General features: G+C 37.2%; 1 long non-coding RNA gene across 1 annotated transcript in view; it reads right to left on the reverse strand.

The window, feature by feature from the left end:
• Positions 1 to 6,499: 6,499 nt before the first annotated feature.
• LOC143670317 (uncharacterized) overlaps positions 6,500 to 12,040 on the reverse strand; it is an 84,814-nt gene continuing 79,273 nt past the window's right edge. The window contains exon 3 of the long non-coding RNA XR_013169324.1: positions 6,500 to 6,800. This is a non-coding gene — a long non-coding RNA (uncharacterized LOC143670317). The remainder of the gene's footprint in view (positions 6,801 to 12,040) is intronic.

The following is a 12,040-nucleotide window of genomic DNA, read 5'->3' on the forward strand; positions in this document are numbered from 1 at the left end:
TATTGGAGAATGATCCATGTACACTAGAAAAGAATGTGTATTCTGCTGTAGGATGAAATGTTCTAAATATGTCTTTTATGTTACTGGGTTTAGAGTATTGTTCAAGTCTTGTGTTTCCTTATTGATATTCTGTCTAGATGCTTTATACATAAGTGAAAATAGTACATCAAAGTCTCCTACTATTTTGTAGGACCATCTATTTCTCCCTTCAAATCTGCCAATATTTGCTTCATATATATTGGAACTCTGCTGTTAGCTGCATATATATATTTATAACTGTTATATCTTATTGCTGTATTGACCTTTTATCAATATACAATGACCTTCTTTGTCTCTCATAACAGTTTTTTCCCTTAAAGTCTATTATTTTTCTGTTCCTACTATAACTAGCTCATCCCTCTTTTGGTTACTATTTGCAGGATATATATATTTTCATCCTTTAATTTTCAACTTACTTATGTCTTTGATTTTAAAGTGAGTCTCTTGTAAACCACATATAGTTGTGTCATGCTTTTTCATCCATTCTGCAATCTCTGCTTTTTGACTAAAGAGTTTAATTCATTTACATTTAAGGTAACTACTGAGAATGCAGGAGCTGCTTCTGCCATTTTTCTTTTTGTTTAAGAGTCTTTTATTGTGAAATATAACATATATACACAAAAGCAATAAGTTTCCAAGTACATTTTAACAAGTAGTTATAGAACACATTTTAATCTGCTATTTTCTATTTTGCTTTTGCCATGTTTTATACCTTATTTTCTTCCTTGATTCTTCCAATAATGCTTACTTTCATATTTTTTGGATTTTTAAATTGTATCATTTTGAATCCTGTCATGGTCAGGTTCATGTGTCAACTTGGCTGGGTTGTGGTACCTGTTTTTCTGGTTAGCAAGTGCTGGCCTGTCTGTTGCTATAAGGATATTTCATAGAATTAAATCATGATCACATTGGCTGTATCCACAGCTGATTCCATTTGTAATCAGCCAAGGGGAGTGTCTTCTGCAACGAGTGATGTTTAATCCAATCAATGGGAGGCTTTTAAGGAGGATTCAGAGGAGACAGTTTCTCTCTTCCTGCTTCAGCCAGTCAGCCTCTCCTGTGGAGTTCATCCAGACCCTCCATTGTAGTCATCAGCTTCACTGGCTGCCTTGTGGATTTTGGACTCTACATTCCCATGGTTACATGAGACAATTTTATAAATTTTATATTTATAGATTTTCCTGTTGATTCTGTTTCTCTAGAGAATGCTAACTATTAAAAATCCCTCCCAACTTCTTTTTGGATGTATTTTTCATGTATATTCTTTGTGGTACCATGGGGTTAAAACTTAACACCCTTATCAGGGGAAGGCTTATTATAAAAGTTCCTAGATTGTAAGATCTTACAGAATTCATTCCTATTCTTAATTTGTAATTGTTAATTTTAAATTCTGCGATGCTAAGCTCTTTGTGTATAACTTGATTGTTCCCTGAAAATTTGGGTATCTGTGTGATGCCTGAGACTCAGATCTAGAGATATATAGCTATGAAACTCAGTATTTCCCCATACAGAAACTGTTAACAAAAAACTGAAAAAGAGATCAGATTTCAATTAGAGAACTGAATGAAGCTGATCTGGTTAGACTGAGGTAAATAGACTGAAGGGTAAAGGATGATACTGACTTTATTTTAAAACTTCAACTTCTGTGTGAGATCAAAGTAAGAGATGTTGACTTGATGCAAAATTTATATCTTCTGTAATGCACTGCCTAATTTAACTTGTATGGTCAGTTTATTCAAACACCATAATTACATGTAACCTTGAATAGGGAGTGAGATTTTGTTGGTTTGTACAGATTAGTGTGATGACTTGATATACTTCAGAGTAATCTGGGCAGAAGATAAAAAAGCATTTGCTAAGCTCCCTTGAAAGACTGGGGAAAAAGGTGGAAATATTTAACTTCCCCACCTGGAGAAGGCTTGATATTCTCACAAACATTGGGAACTACCAATTTAATAGACCAAGCCCTCGATCTTGGAGCTTGCCCTTATGAAACTTATTCCTGCAAAGGAGAATCTAAGACTATTTATAATTATGCCTATGAGTTACATCCAGAGAACCTCTTTTGCTGCTCAGACGTAGCCTTTCTCTAAACTGACTCTGCAGGCAAACTCAATGCCCTGCCATGAAAGAGAAATGAAACAAAATAAAGTTTCAATGGCTGAGAGATTTCAAATAGAGTCAAAAGGTCATTCTGGAGGTTATTCTTATGTATTATATAGATATCCGTTTTCAGATTTTGGTGTTTTAGAATAGTTAGAGGGAAATGCCTAAAACTGCTCAACTGTAATCCACTAGCCTTGATTCTTGGAGATAATTGTATAACTATATATTTTTTATGGTGTGACGATGTTATTGTGAAAACCTTGTGGCTGACACTCCCTTTATCCAGTGTATGGCAGATGAGTAATGAAAATGCTCAAAAATCTATGATGATAATGAATGCACAACTATATGATACTGTGAACCATTAATTGCATACTTAGGATGATTATATGGTATGTAAATATATCTCAATAAAATTGCATTGAAAAATGTAACACCCTAAATCTATAAAAATCATATTTGATTTGATATAAATTTAACTTCAGTAACATATACTATTCCTATACCTTCCATCCCTCACCCTTCTTTTTGTAATTACTGCAAATGATATATTTTTATATTTTATGTCTCAAACCACACTTTCAATAGTATTTTTAAAAGCTTAATTGAGGTATAAATGACTCACAAAACTGCACATGTTTAAAATGTATCTTTTCATAATTTTGAATATGTATATACATCTGAAACCATCCACACAATCAGAAGTTTCCTCAGGTCTCTTTGTAATTCACTATCTCCTTCCCTCAGGAAACCACTGATCAGCTTTCTGTCACTATAGATTATGATTTTATATAATGGTATTATGTTTTATATATACTTCTGTGCCTGATTTCTTTCACTCATCATAATATTTGTGAGATTCATGCATGCTGTTATGTGTATCAGTATTCAATTCTTCTTACTGCTGAGTAGTAGCCCATGGTATGGATATACCACAATTTTCTTATTCATTTACCTTTACTGGACATTTGTGTTGTTACCAATTTTTGGCAATTGTGAGTAAAGTTTCTACTAACACTTGTGTACAGTTTTTGGGTGTACATAAGTTTTCATTTCTCTTGGATAGTTTACCCATGGATGGATCATTTGGTAGGGATGTGTTTAACTTTATAAGACATTGCCAAAGTGCCTTCCAGATTGATTGTACCATTTTGAAATCCTGCCAGCAATTAATGAGCATTCTAGGTGTTCCACACCCTTGTCAAAATTTGGTATTGACTTTTTAAAAATTTTAATATCTAGTAGCTGTTTAGATATATGTTACTGTAGTTTTAATTTGCATTTATTGAATGACCATTTTTTTCATGTATTCTTATGAGCCATGTGTATATATCTTTGTTTGTAAAGTGACTGTTCAAACTTTTTGCCCATTTTAAAAATTGATTTGTCTCAAAAAGCCTTTATACAAATAAGAGTTCTTTATCTGATATATGTCCTTTGTCAGATATATGATTTCCAAGTATTTTCTTCTATTTGTAGCTTGTCTTTTCATTCTCTTAAAAGTGTTTTTTGCAAAGCAAAATGTTCACACTCTTAATTCCAAATTCACTATTTTTTTCCTGTATAGGTAATACTTTTGGTGCCTTGTCTAAGAACTCTTTGCTTAAGGCAAGGTCACAAAGATGTTCTCCTAACTTTTCTTCTAAAATTTTATAGTTTTAAGTTTTACAATTAGATCTAATTACCATTTTATGTTCATTTTTATGAAAGGCATGAGGTTTAAGTTGAAGTTGTTTTTTAATTTAAAAAAACATGGATGTCCAATTGTTCCAGCATTATTTGTTGAAAATGCTATCTTTTCTCCTTTAATTTTCTTTTGCATCTTTGTCAAAAAAAGTCTCTTTGTATAGGTTTCTTTCTATTGTTCTATTAGTCTAACACCACATTGGCTTTATTACCCATCTTTATAAGATCTTAAAGTCATGCAGTGTGTTTCTTCAATTTTATTCTTTTTTTTACATGGGCAGGCACCGGGAATCGAACCCGGGTCCTCGGGCTTGGCAGGCAAGCATTCTTACTGCTGAGCCACCGTGGCCCACCCTTATTCTTTTTTAATAAAAGCTATTTTGATTTTTCTAATTCCTTTGCCTTTTCATATTAGTTTTAGAATGAACCTGTCTATGTCTACAAGAGACCATCTGGGATTTTGAAAGAAATTGCATTGAATCTATAGATTAATTTGAGGATAATTGGTATTTTAATCATGTTGAGCCTTCCAATCCATGAACATGGTATATTTCTCCATCTATTTAGGTTAATTTTAGTTTTTACATCAGTGTTTTATCATTTCCAGCATAAATATCCTTCACATGGCTGGGAACTGTGACTTTTAAAAAAGTCCTCATGATGTTCAGTTAGCTTTAACAGTCAGAAAACTCTTGTCTTTCATCAGCATTGGGAAGTTTTATTCTATTACTTCTTTGATATTTTTCCCCCTCCTTCTTTTTGGAATTTCTAATAGTTGGATATGAGATGTTGAACCTTTTGGTTTCTTTTTTTCATTATGGCTTTCCCCCACCTTTATTTTCATCTCTTTTTTCTTCATGGGAGATTTCCTTAACCTTATCTTCCAACCCTTCTGTGGTTGACAGAATTCTAAGATGGCCCCAAAGATTCCTGCCCTCTTGTGTTCATACTCTATATAATCCTCTTCCCTTGATTATGGGTGGGATCTATGAATATGATGGGATGTCATTGCCATGGTTAGATTTATGGCTAAGATGAAGGGATTTTGCAGATATAATTAAGGTCCCAGATTAGTTGTGTTTTAATCAAAAGGGAGATTATCCTGAGTTGGCATGACCTAGTCAGGCAAGACCTTTAAAAGGGGTCTGGGAGTCAGAGACAAAAGCAGTCATAAAGATTCACCTGCTGGCCTTGCAAAAGCAAACAGCCATATCATGAACTGCATACAGAGAATCCCTGCCTCTAGATGCTGAGGGCTTCATTCTTACAACTTCAAGAAATTGAATTCTACCAAGAATCTAAATGCACTTAGAAAAAAATCCCAGGCTCAAGATAGGGCTGCAGCTTGGTCAACATCTTCACTGCATCCTTGTAAGACATTGAGTAAGTTACCCAGTGTTTTAGTTTACTTTCACTGCTCAAGAAAATATCATGAAAATGGGTGTGAGGCTGGGAAAAAGTCCTAATCAAGTTTTCATCAAGGGGATGCTTTCTCCCTGAAGACTGTGATGCTCTAGGGCTGGCCACTGGTGATCCTTGGTTTTTAGCTTGTCACATGGCAAGGCACATGGCTGTGACTCCTGGTCTCTTTCTTTTCTTCTGAGTTCTGTTGATATTCAGCTTCTTGCTTCCTGTGGCTTTCTCTCTCTGTGTCTGAATTTCATTTTGCCTATAAAGGACTCATGTAATAGGATTAAGGCCCATCCTAATTGAGGTAGGACACACCTTGACTGAAGTAACCTAATAAAAGGGTTCTACTTATGATGGTTTCACACCAATAGGAATGGGTTAGGTTTAAGAACATTTTTTTCTGGAGTACACACAGATTCAAAGCACCACACACAGCTATGCCACACCTGGCTTCTGAACTACAGAAACTTTGAGATAATAAACGTGTGTTGTTTTAAGCTGCTAAACTTGTGGTAATTTGTTATATGGCAACAGAAAAAATGATACACCTTCTATGGCATTTTACTTTACACCATTAATTTATTTCCAAGAGCTCATAATCTTTAACACAATTTCTTTCAAATAATGCCTACATATGGCTCAAAAATCAAAACAATAAGCTTACATTCAGAAGTTTTGCAAAAAGCTCAGTTGTATTCTTCCTATTTTTGTAACATTCTATTTTTGTTTTACAGATATATTTCCAGATTTCTCTGTGGATATTACTGGGAGTTTTATTTAAATCTACATTTAGTTCCCTGAATTAACCCTGCTTCTATTTATCTTGCAGTTTCTCATTAATGCTCTAGATTTCCTCAAATGTCTAGTGTTCTGTCATTTCCTGTTCATCTTTTAAAATGAGGCAATAAAGAGTCTGACTGGAGCTGGGTGTTTATGAGAAGACTTACCAATGGGCAGATTTTGCTGAAGGATGTCAGGAGGGAAGCTGGTCATTAATCTTTTGGAGTGATTGGGGGTGGGGGTCCTCCAAATACCAGACCACAGAAGGCCTAGCTCTGAGGTACCGATGCCCAACTAGTTGCCCTGATTCTTTCTAGACAGTTTGTTCAATATCTGTAATGAGGAATCCAATTGTTTTTAAGGTAGCTGGTAAATATTTGGGTGTCCAATGTTCCCATGTAGGGGTTGGGGGGCTACTGCTCTTTATATAGGCCTTTAATTAATTACCCTTTTGTCAGCCATACTTTTCACTCTTTTTATTTGTCGTACTTGCAGTCTCTGAGTTTGCAAGGTAGATAGGCTGCATCTTTAGCAGCATCCCCTTCAACAGTTTAAAATGATTGTTTGCTCCACTCTGCTTCATCAGCTTCCACATTCCTCCAGATGATTTTTTACTTCAGAAGTTTCTTTAAATTTCTCATTCACTGATGGCCTCCTCCTTTTCCCTTTCTGGTGGGAATTATGCATTTTAAAGTTTGTGCTCTATTGTTTTAATGAGGTCTCTGAAGGAAGAAGACTTAAATTCTTCTCTTAAATTGTGCTCAGTCTATCATCTTGAACTGGAAATAAAATGAGGATAATAGTGGTGATTATTACATAAGCTTTTTTGGGGGGGATTAAATTTAAAAGCATGTAAATTGCATAGCACAGTGCCCAGCACATATTTGAATGTTAACTGTTATTATTGTCATGACAACCAATTGGAGAATAGGTATCTGGGCAGGGAACCCTTTCTTGATGCCATTGAAAATGATGTCAGGCAGGCAAACACTGCAGCTAGCATCAGGTAAGCCTGTTCTAAATATGAGCTTTTACAGTGCTTTTGGTTCTTAAAATGATGTTCCAGGAAACAGCTTTAGGTTTGGGGAGAAGGACGAGCTGAAATGGAAGCAATGAAGCAGGACCTGAACAAAAAAATCTCAATTTTTCCTTGAAGCAAACTGGGGAGCCAGCACTGCTAATGAATGGCGGGTGGTCAGCAGCTGCACCAGCAGGGTCAAATAGAGACCAGAACCAAGGCAAAGAAGCTAACAGCAAAGTACTCAGATTTTCCATTGATCTAAGGACACCAAAGGGGGTGGGGTCTGTAATCAGAAGGTGAATGAATAGGAATTGGAGTTATTTTTCTCTCAGAAGGGTTGGACATCTTCCCACTAGCAACTCATTCTTTTCCTTGTTCATCAGGCTTCCTCCTGAGTGTGGGCACTGAGACTGGCTGAGCCCATAACTCCTAAACAGAGGCCAGAAGGACCAGCTGCTGTAGTCTTCCCTTTCTGCATAGCCAGCTCCCTGAAGATGAGGCCAACCCTACATGGTGTAGGAGTAGGTAGCTTGTGTAGGTTTTGTGAAATCTTTAGCAGAGCTGCCAAAACACAGTCCTGCCCAGGGATACCTCTCTAGTTAGCCCAAGATGCTGCCTAAAATTTCACACTTCTTTTGTGTTTGGTGTCTTCAGACTCCCTAGTTAAAATACAAATACCATGGAAAGTTTGATATTCAGACATGATGCCATTACCAGCCAGAAGACACTAGACCTAGTTCATTTATTCCATCAATCAGCCACCTAGCAGGCTTCCCAAAAGAGGTGGAAGGGAAGTGAAAGAAGGCTACCTGTATCTGGTAGACAGAGAGGCAGATTTTAGAATTGAATGGAAAGCTGGAATGCTTTCCAAGGTCCTTTCTCTCCAGTGATTCTATGATTTAAAATTTTGAGAGGCTAGAAAGTAAAATGATTTGGGTATTCCTCTTGCTTATTTGGGAATTCCCTTAGAATTCAGACACTTGGGAAAAGAAGGAAAAACAACAGGGTCTTGGGAATGGATGAGATGGTTGGAAAAGAATTTAGGTCAAAGCTCTGTGAGGCTCCTTTCCATCACAGCACCTTCAGGAAAACACAGTAGAGCTAAAACAGAACTGAGATCTGGCTTTAGGGCTATATTTTATCCCAAACTCACTCTAATCCCCAGGGCAATCACTTGATTTCTCTGTCTCCATTTTCTTATCTATGCAATGGGGATGGTATTCCCTGCCTTACCTATTTCCACAGGACTGCTGTAAGTATCAAGTGAACTGATGACCATGACAGTGGTCCAAATTTTCCTGAGCTTTTTAAATATAAAATATTTGTATATATTAGGCAGAGCAATATACAAAATCATAGCAGTTGGCCTCAATTTGAAGGGAGCTGTTTTAAATAACTTTTTTTCCTGATTGTGAAAGTAATTAATTATGGAAAATATAGAGAGGTATAAAATATGAAATTAAAGTCACCCTTAATCCCAACCAGAAATAGGTACCTTTAATGCTTTGGATTTTAGCATGTTTCTTATCTCTTTTCCTCCATGAAGAAAAAGACTGTGTGTTTGGCCCCCTGTTGTATCCCAAGAATCTATTACCATGCCCAGGACATAGTAGATCCTCAATAAATAATTGTTGAATTAATGAATTCATATACTTCTTCCATTAAAAATTATTCTCTGTGTACAGTTTTGTATCCTGTTTTTTTTTTACCTAATTATGTCCTAGTAATTTCCATGACAATACTATCCAAAAACGTCATTTTTTAAAACTTATTTTTATTGTACAGTATAACATATATACAAAGTAAAGAAATAAAAAAGCAATAGTTTTCAAAGCACTCTTCAAAAAGTGGTTACAGTAGAGATCCCAGAGTTTGTCATGGGTTACCATATGATCCTCTCATATTTTTCCTTCTAGCTGCTCCAGAGTATAGGAGGCTAGAGGTCTTAAATACTTTTTATCATCACAATCAATCTTTTTTTCCTTCTCTTTTTGTGAACAATAGCATATATACCAAAAATCTATAAATTTCCAAACACAGCTCCACAATTAGTTGTAGAACATATTTCAGACTTTGACGTGGGTTACAATTTCACAATTTTAGGTTTTTTGTAGCTGTTCTAAAATGCTGGAGACTAAAAAAGATATCAGTTTAATGATTCAGCATTCATTTTTCATTTGGAAAGTCCTATCTTCTATGTATAATTTCACCATCACCTTTAATCTTTCCATACCTCTCTTTGGGGTTGTTTTGGCTATGGCAATTCTAAATTTTTGATATTGGAAGGGTCTGTCACTAATATGGGGTAGGGAGATGAAACTATCTGATGTTCTGGAGATGCTGGACTACGTTTCAGGGTTTATCTGGACCAGGGAACCACCTGGAGGTTGTAGGTTTCTGGCAAATTACTCTAGTGCCTGGAACCCTTGTGGAATCTTATATATTGCCCTAAGTGTTCTTTAGGATTGGCTGGAATGGTCCTGGTTGGGGGTTGGCAGGTTATGATAGGTAGAAAGGTCTAACTGAACCTTGCATAAGAGCAACCTCCAAAGCAACCTTTCAAGTCTATTTGAACTCTTTCTGCCATTGATACTTTATTAATTACACTTCTTTCCCCCCATTTGGTCAGGATGGAATTATTGATCCCATGGTGCCAGGTCTGGATTCATCCCTGGGCATCCTCTCCCATGTTACCAGGGAGACTTTCACCCCTGGATGTCATGCTCTGTTTAGGGGTAAGGGCAATGATTTCACTTGCAGAGGTGGGCTTAGAGACTGAAGCCACATCTGAACAACAACAGAGGTCCTCCAGAAGTAACACTTAGGCATGACTATAGGTAGTCTAAGCTACTCTGCTACCTACATAAGTGTCACATGAGTAAGCTTCATGATTGAGGGCATGGCCTACTGATTTGGGTGGCCCTTAAGTTTGACATAGTATCAGGGGATTTCCTAATCATAAGGTTTGATAGTTCTGTAGTCTTTCTCCCCTCCCTCAGGGGACTTTGCCAATACTATTTGATTATCTGCTTAATATACTTTAGGATTTTTCCAGGCATTGCAATAATCTATACAGGACTAAAGGACCTCATTCTTATTCTGTGCTTCCTGTGTTTCAATTGTTCAAATGAGCTACACAGATAGGTTGGATTAGATTATGCCCTGCAGAAAATTTCAGTTCCAGATCAAATAAACCTTTCTTCCATTGGCCTCAAAGAGTATATGTGGTTCTAAAATATAAATGCTGCCTTCCTTACCTCTATGTTCTGAATTACTTTAACCCCAAAATGTTCGGCTTCATTCTTATCTCTAAATATCAGGTTATGTATATAAAACAGCATTTCAAAATCCAGAAATAATAATCACGACACCGGACTGCTGTAAAAGTACACAATCTAGGCTGCTGTTTTCTTATAAGCATTTTCTAAAGGTGACCGTACCATTGTTGTACTGGTTTGAATTTGTGGTGGACCTCAGAAAAACCATGTCCTTGAACCTTCATTCAATATTGCTGGGTGGGAGCATTTTGATTGTTCCCATGGAGATACGATTCCTCCAATTGTGAGTGGTAACTTTTGATTAGATGATTTCCTTGGAAATGTGTTTCCACCCATTGAAGGTGGAGTTGCTTACTGGAATCCTTTAAAAGAGGAAATATTTTGGAGAGAGTCCTTTTTGTAGAGCCATGAGAAAGCCAGCAGATGCCACCATGTTCACCATGTGCCCTTCCAGCTGAGAGAGAAATTTTGAATGTCATTGGCTTTCTTGAACCAAGGTATCTTTCCCTGGATGCCTTAAATTGGACATTTCTATAGACTTTGTTTTAATTGTGACATTTTCTCAGCCTTAGAACTGTAAATTTGTAACTTATTAAATTCCCCTTTTTAAAAGTCATTCTGTTTCTGGTATATTTCATTCTGACACCTAGCAAACTAGAACTGATTTTGGTACCAGGAGTGGGGTGCTGCTGTGGTTTGCAAATACCAAACATGTTAGAACAGCTTTTTAAATGGATAAGGGGAAGAATCTGAAGGAATTGTGAGGAGCTTGATAGAGAAGGCCTAGAATGTTTTGAAGAGAATCTTGGTAGAAATGTGGACCCTAAAGATACCTCTGACCAAGTTCTAGACAGAAATGAGACATGTGTCATTACAGACTGAAAGGAAGGTGACCCTTGTTTTAAAATGGCAGATAATCTGGCAAAGTTGACTAGTGGCTTTGGCTGGAAGGCAGATTTTAAAAGCCATGAACTTGGATATTTAGAAGAAGAGATTTCCACATTAACTGTGGAAAGTGAAGACTGGTTTCTCCTTGTAGCTTATAGTGAAATGTGACAGGAAAGAGATAAGCTGAGAACTGAACTCTTGGACACTAAAAAACAGGAAATCAAAGTTCTGGGAAATTCTGGGCCTCCAGAAAGGGAGACCCCAGAGAAAAGTGCCCTATGTGAGGATTTAATCAAATGTGGAACCAACCAACCATTTCAGAGAAAGTCAGGCTCGGACATGGAGTTATCCAGGAAGGATTTGTGGAAATTTCTTATGTCTCATGGACATGATCCAAGGTTAATGTATAGAAAGCCAACAAGAGTGTTGTGGGATCTGTATAAAAAGAACCACTGGCAGTCAGGACTGAGAGGGGCAGAGAAGGGACACATTGGAGAACAAATAACTTCAGAGGCAAAGCCATTGAGACTGGAGTAAAGAAGCCTCAGGCCAGGAGAGCAGATCCACCCAAACCCATGGAGAGGGTGAGTTTTCCCCAAAGGCAGAGGATGGGCCTTCCACCTCGTTGCAGTGGAAGAGTCATGCCACCTCAGGCCTTGGAGAGGGTGACGCATGGTCCTTGGGGTTTCTTTGTAGAGCCTGACTGCCACCACATGGAGGGGTTGAGCGCGTGCCCTGTAGATGGCAGAGAGCCCAGGTGCAGCCCTGATGCTTGGAGAGGGTGGAGCCAAGAAAAAGGTGGTCTCCCCAGTGTCCCCCAAGGTTGCATTCA

The sequence above is a fragment of the Tamandua tetradactyla genome, chromosome X, assembly GCF_023851605.1.
Source record: "Tamandua tetradactyla isolate mTamTet1 chromosome X, mTamTet1.pri, whole genome shotgun sequence".
Classification (NCBI taxonomy): domain Eukaryota; kingdom Metazoa; phylum Chordata; class Mammalia; order Pilosa; family Myrmecophagidae; genus Tamandua; species Tamandua tetradactyla.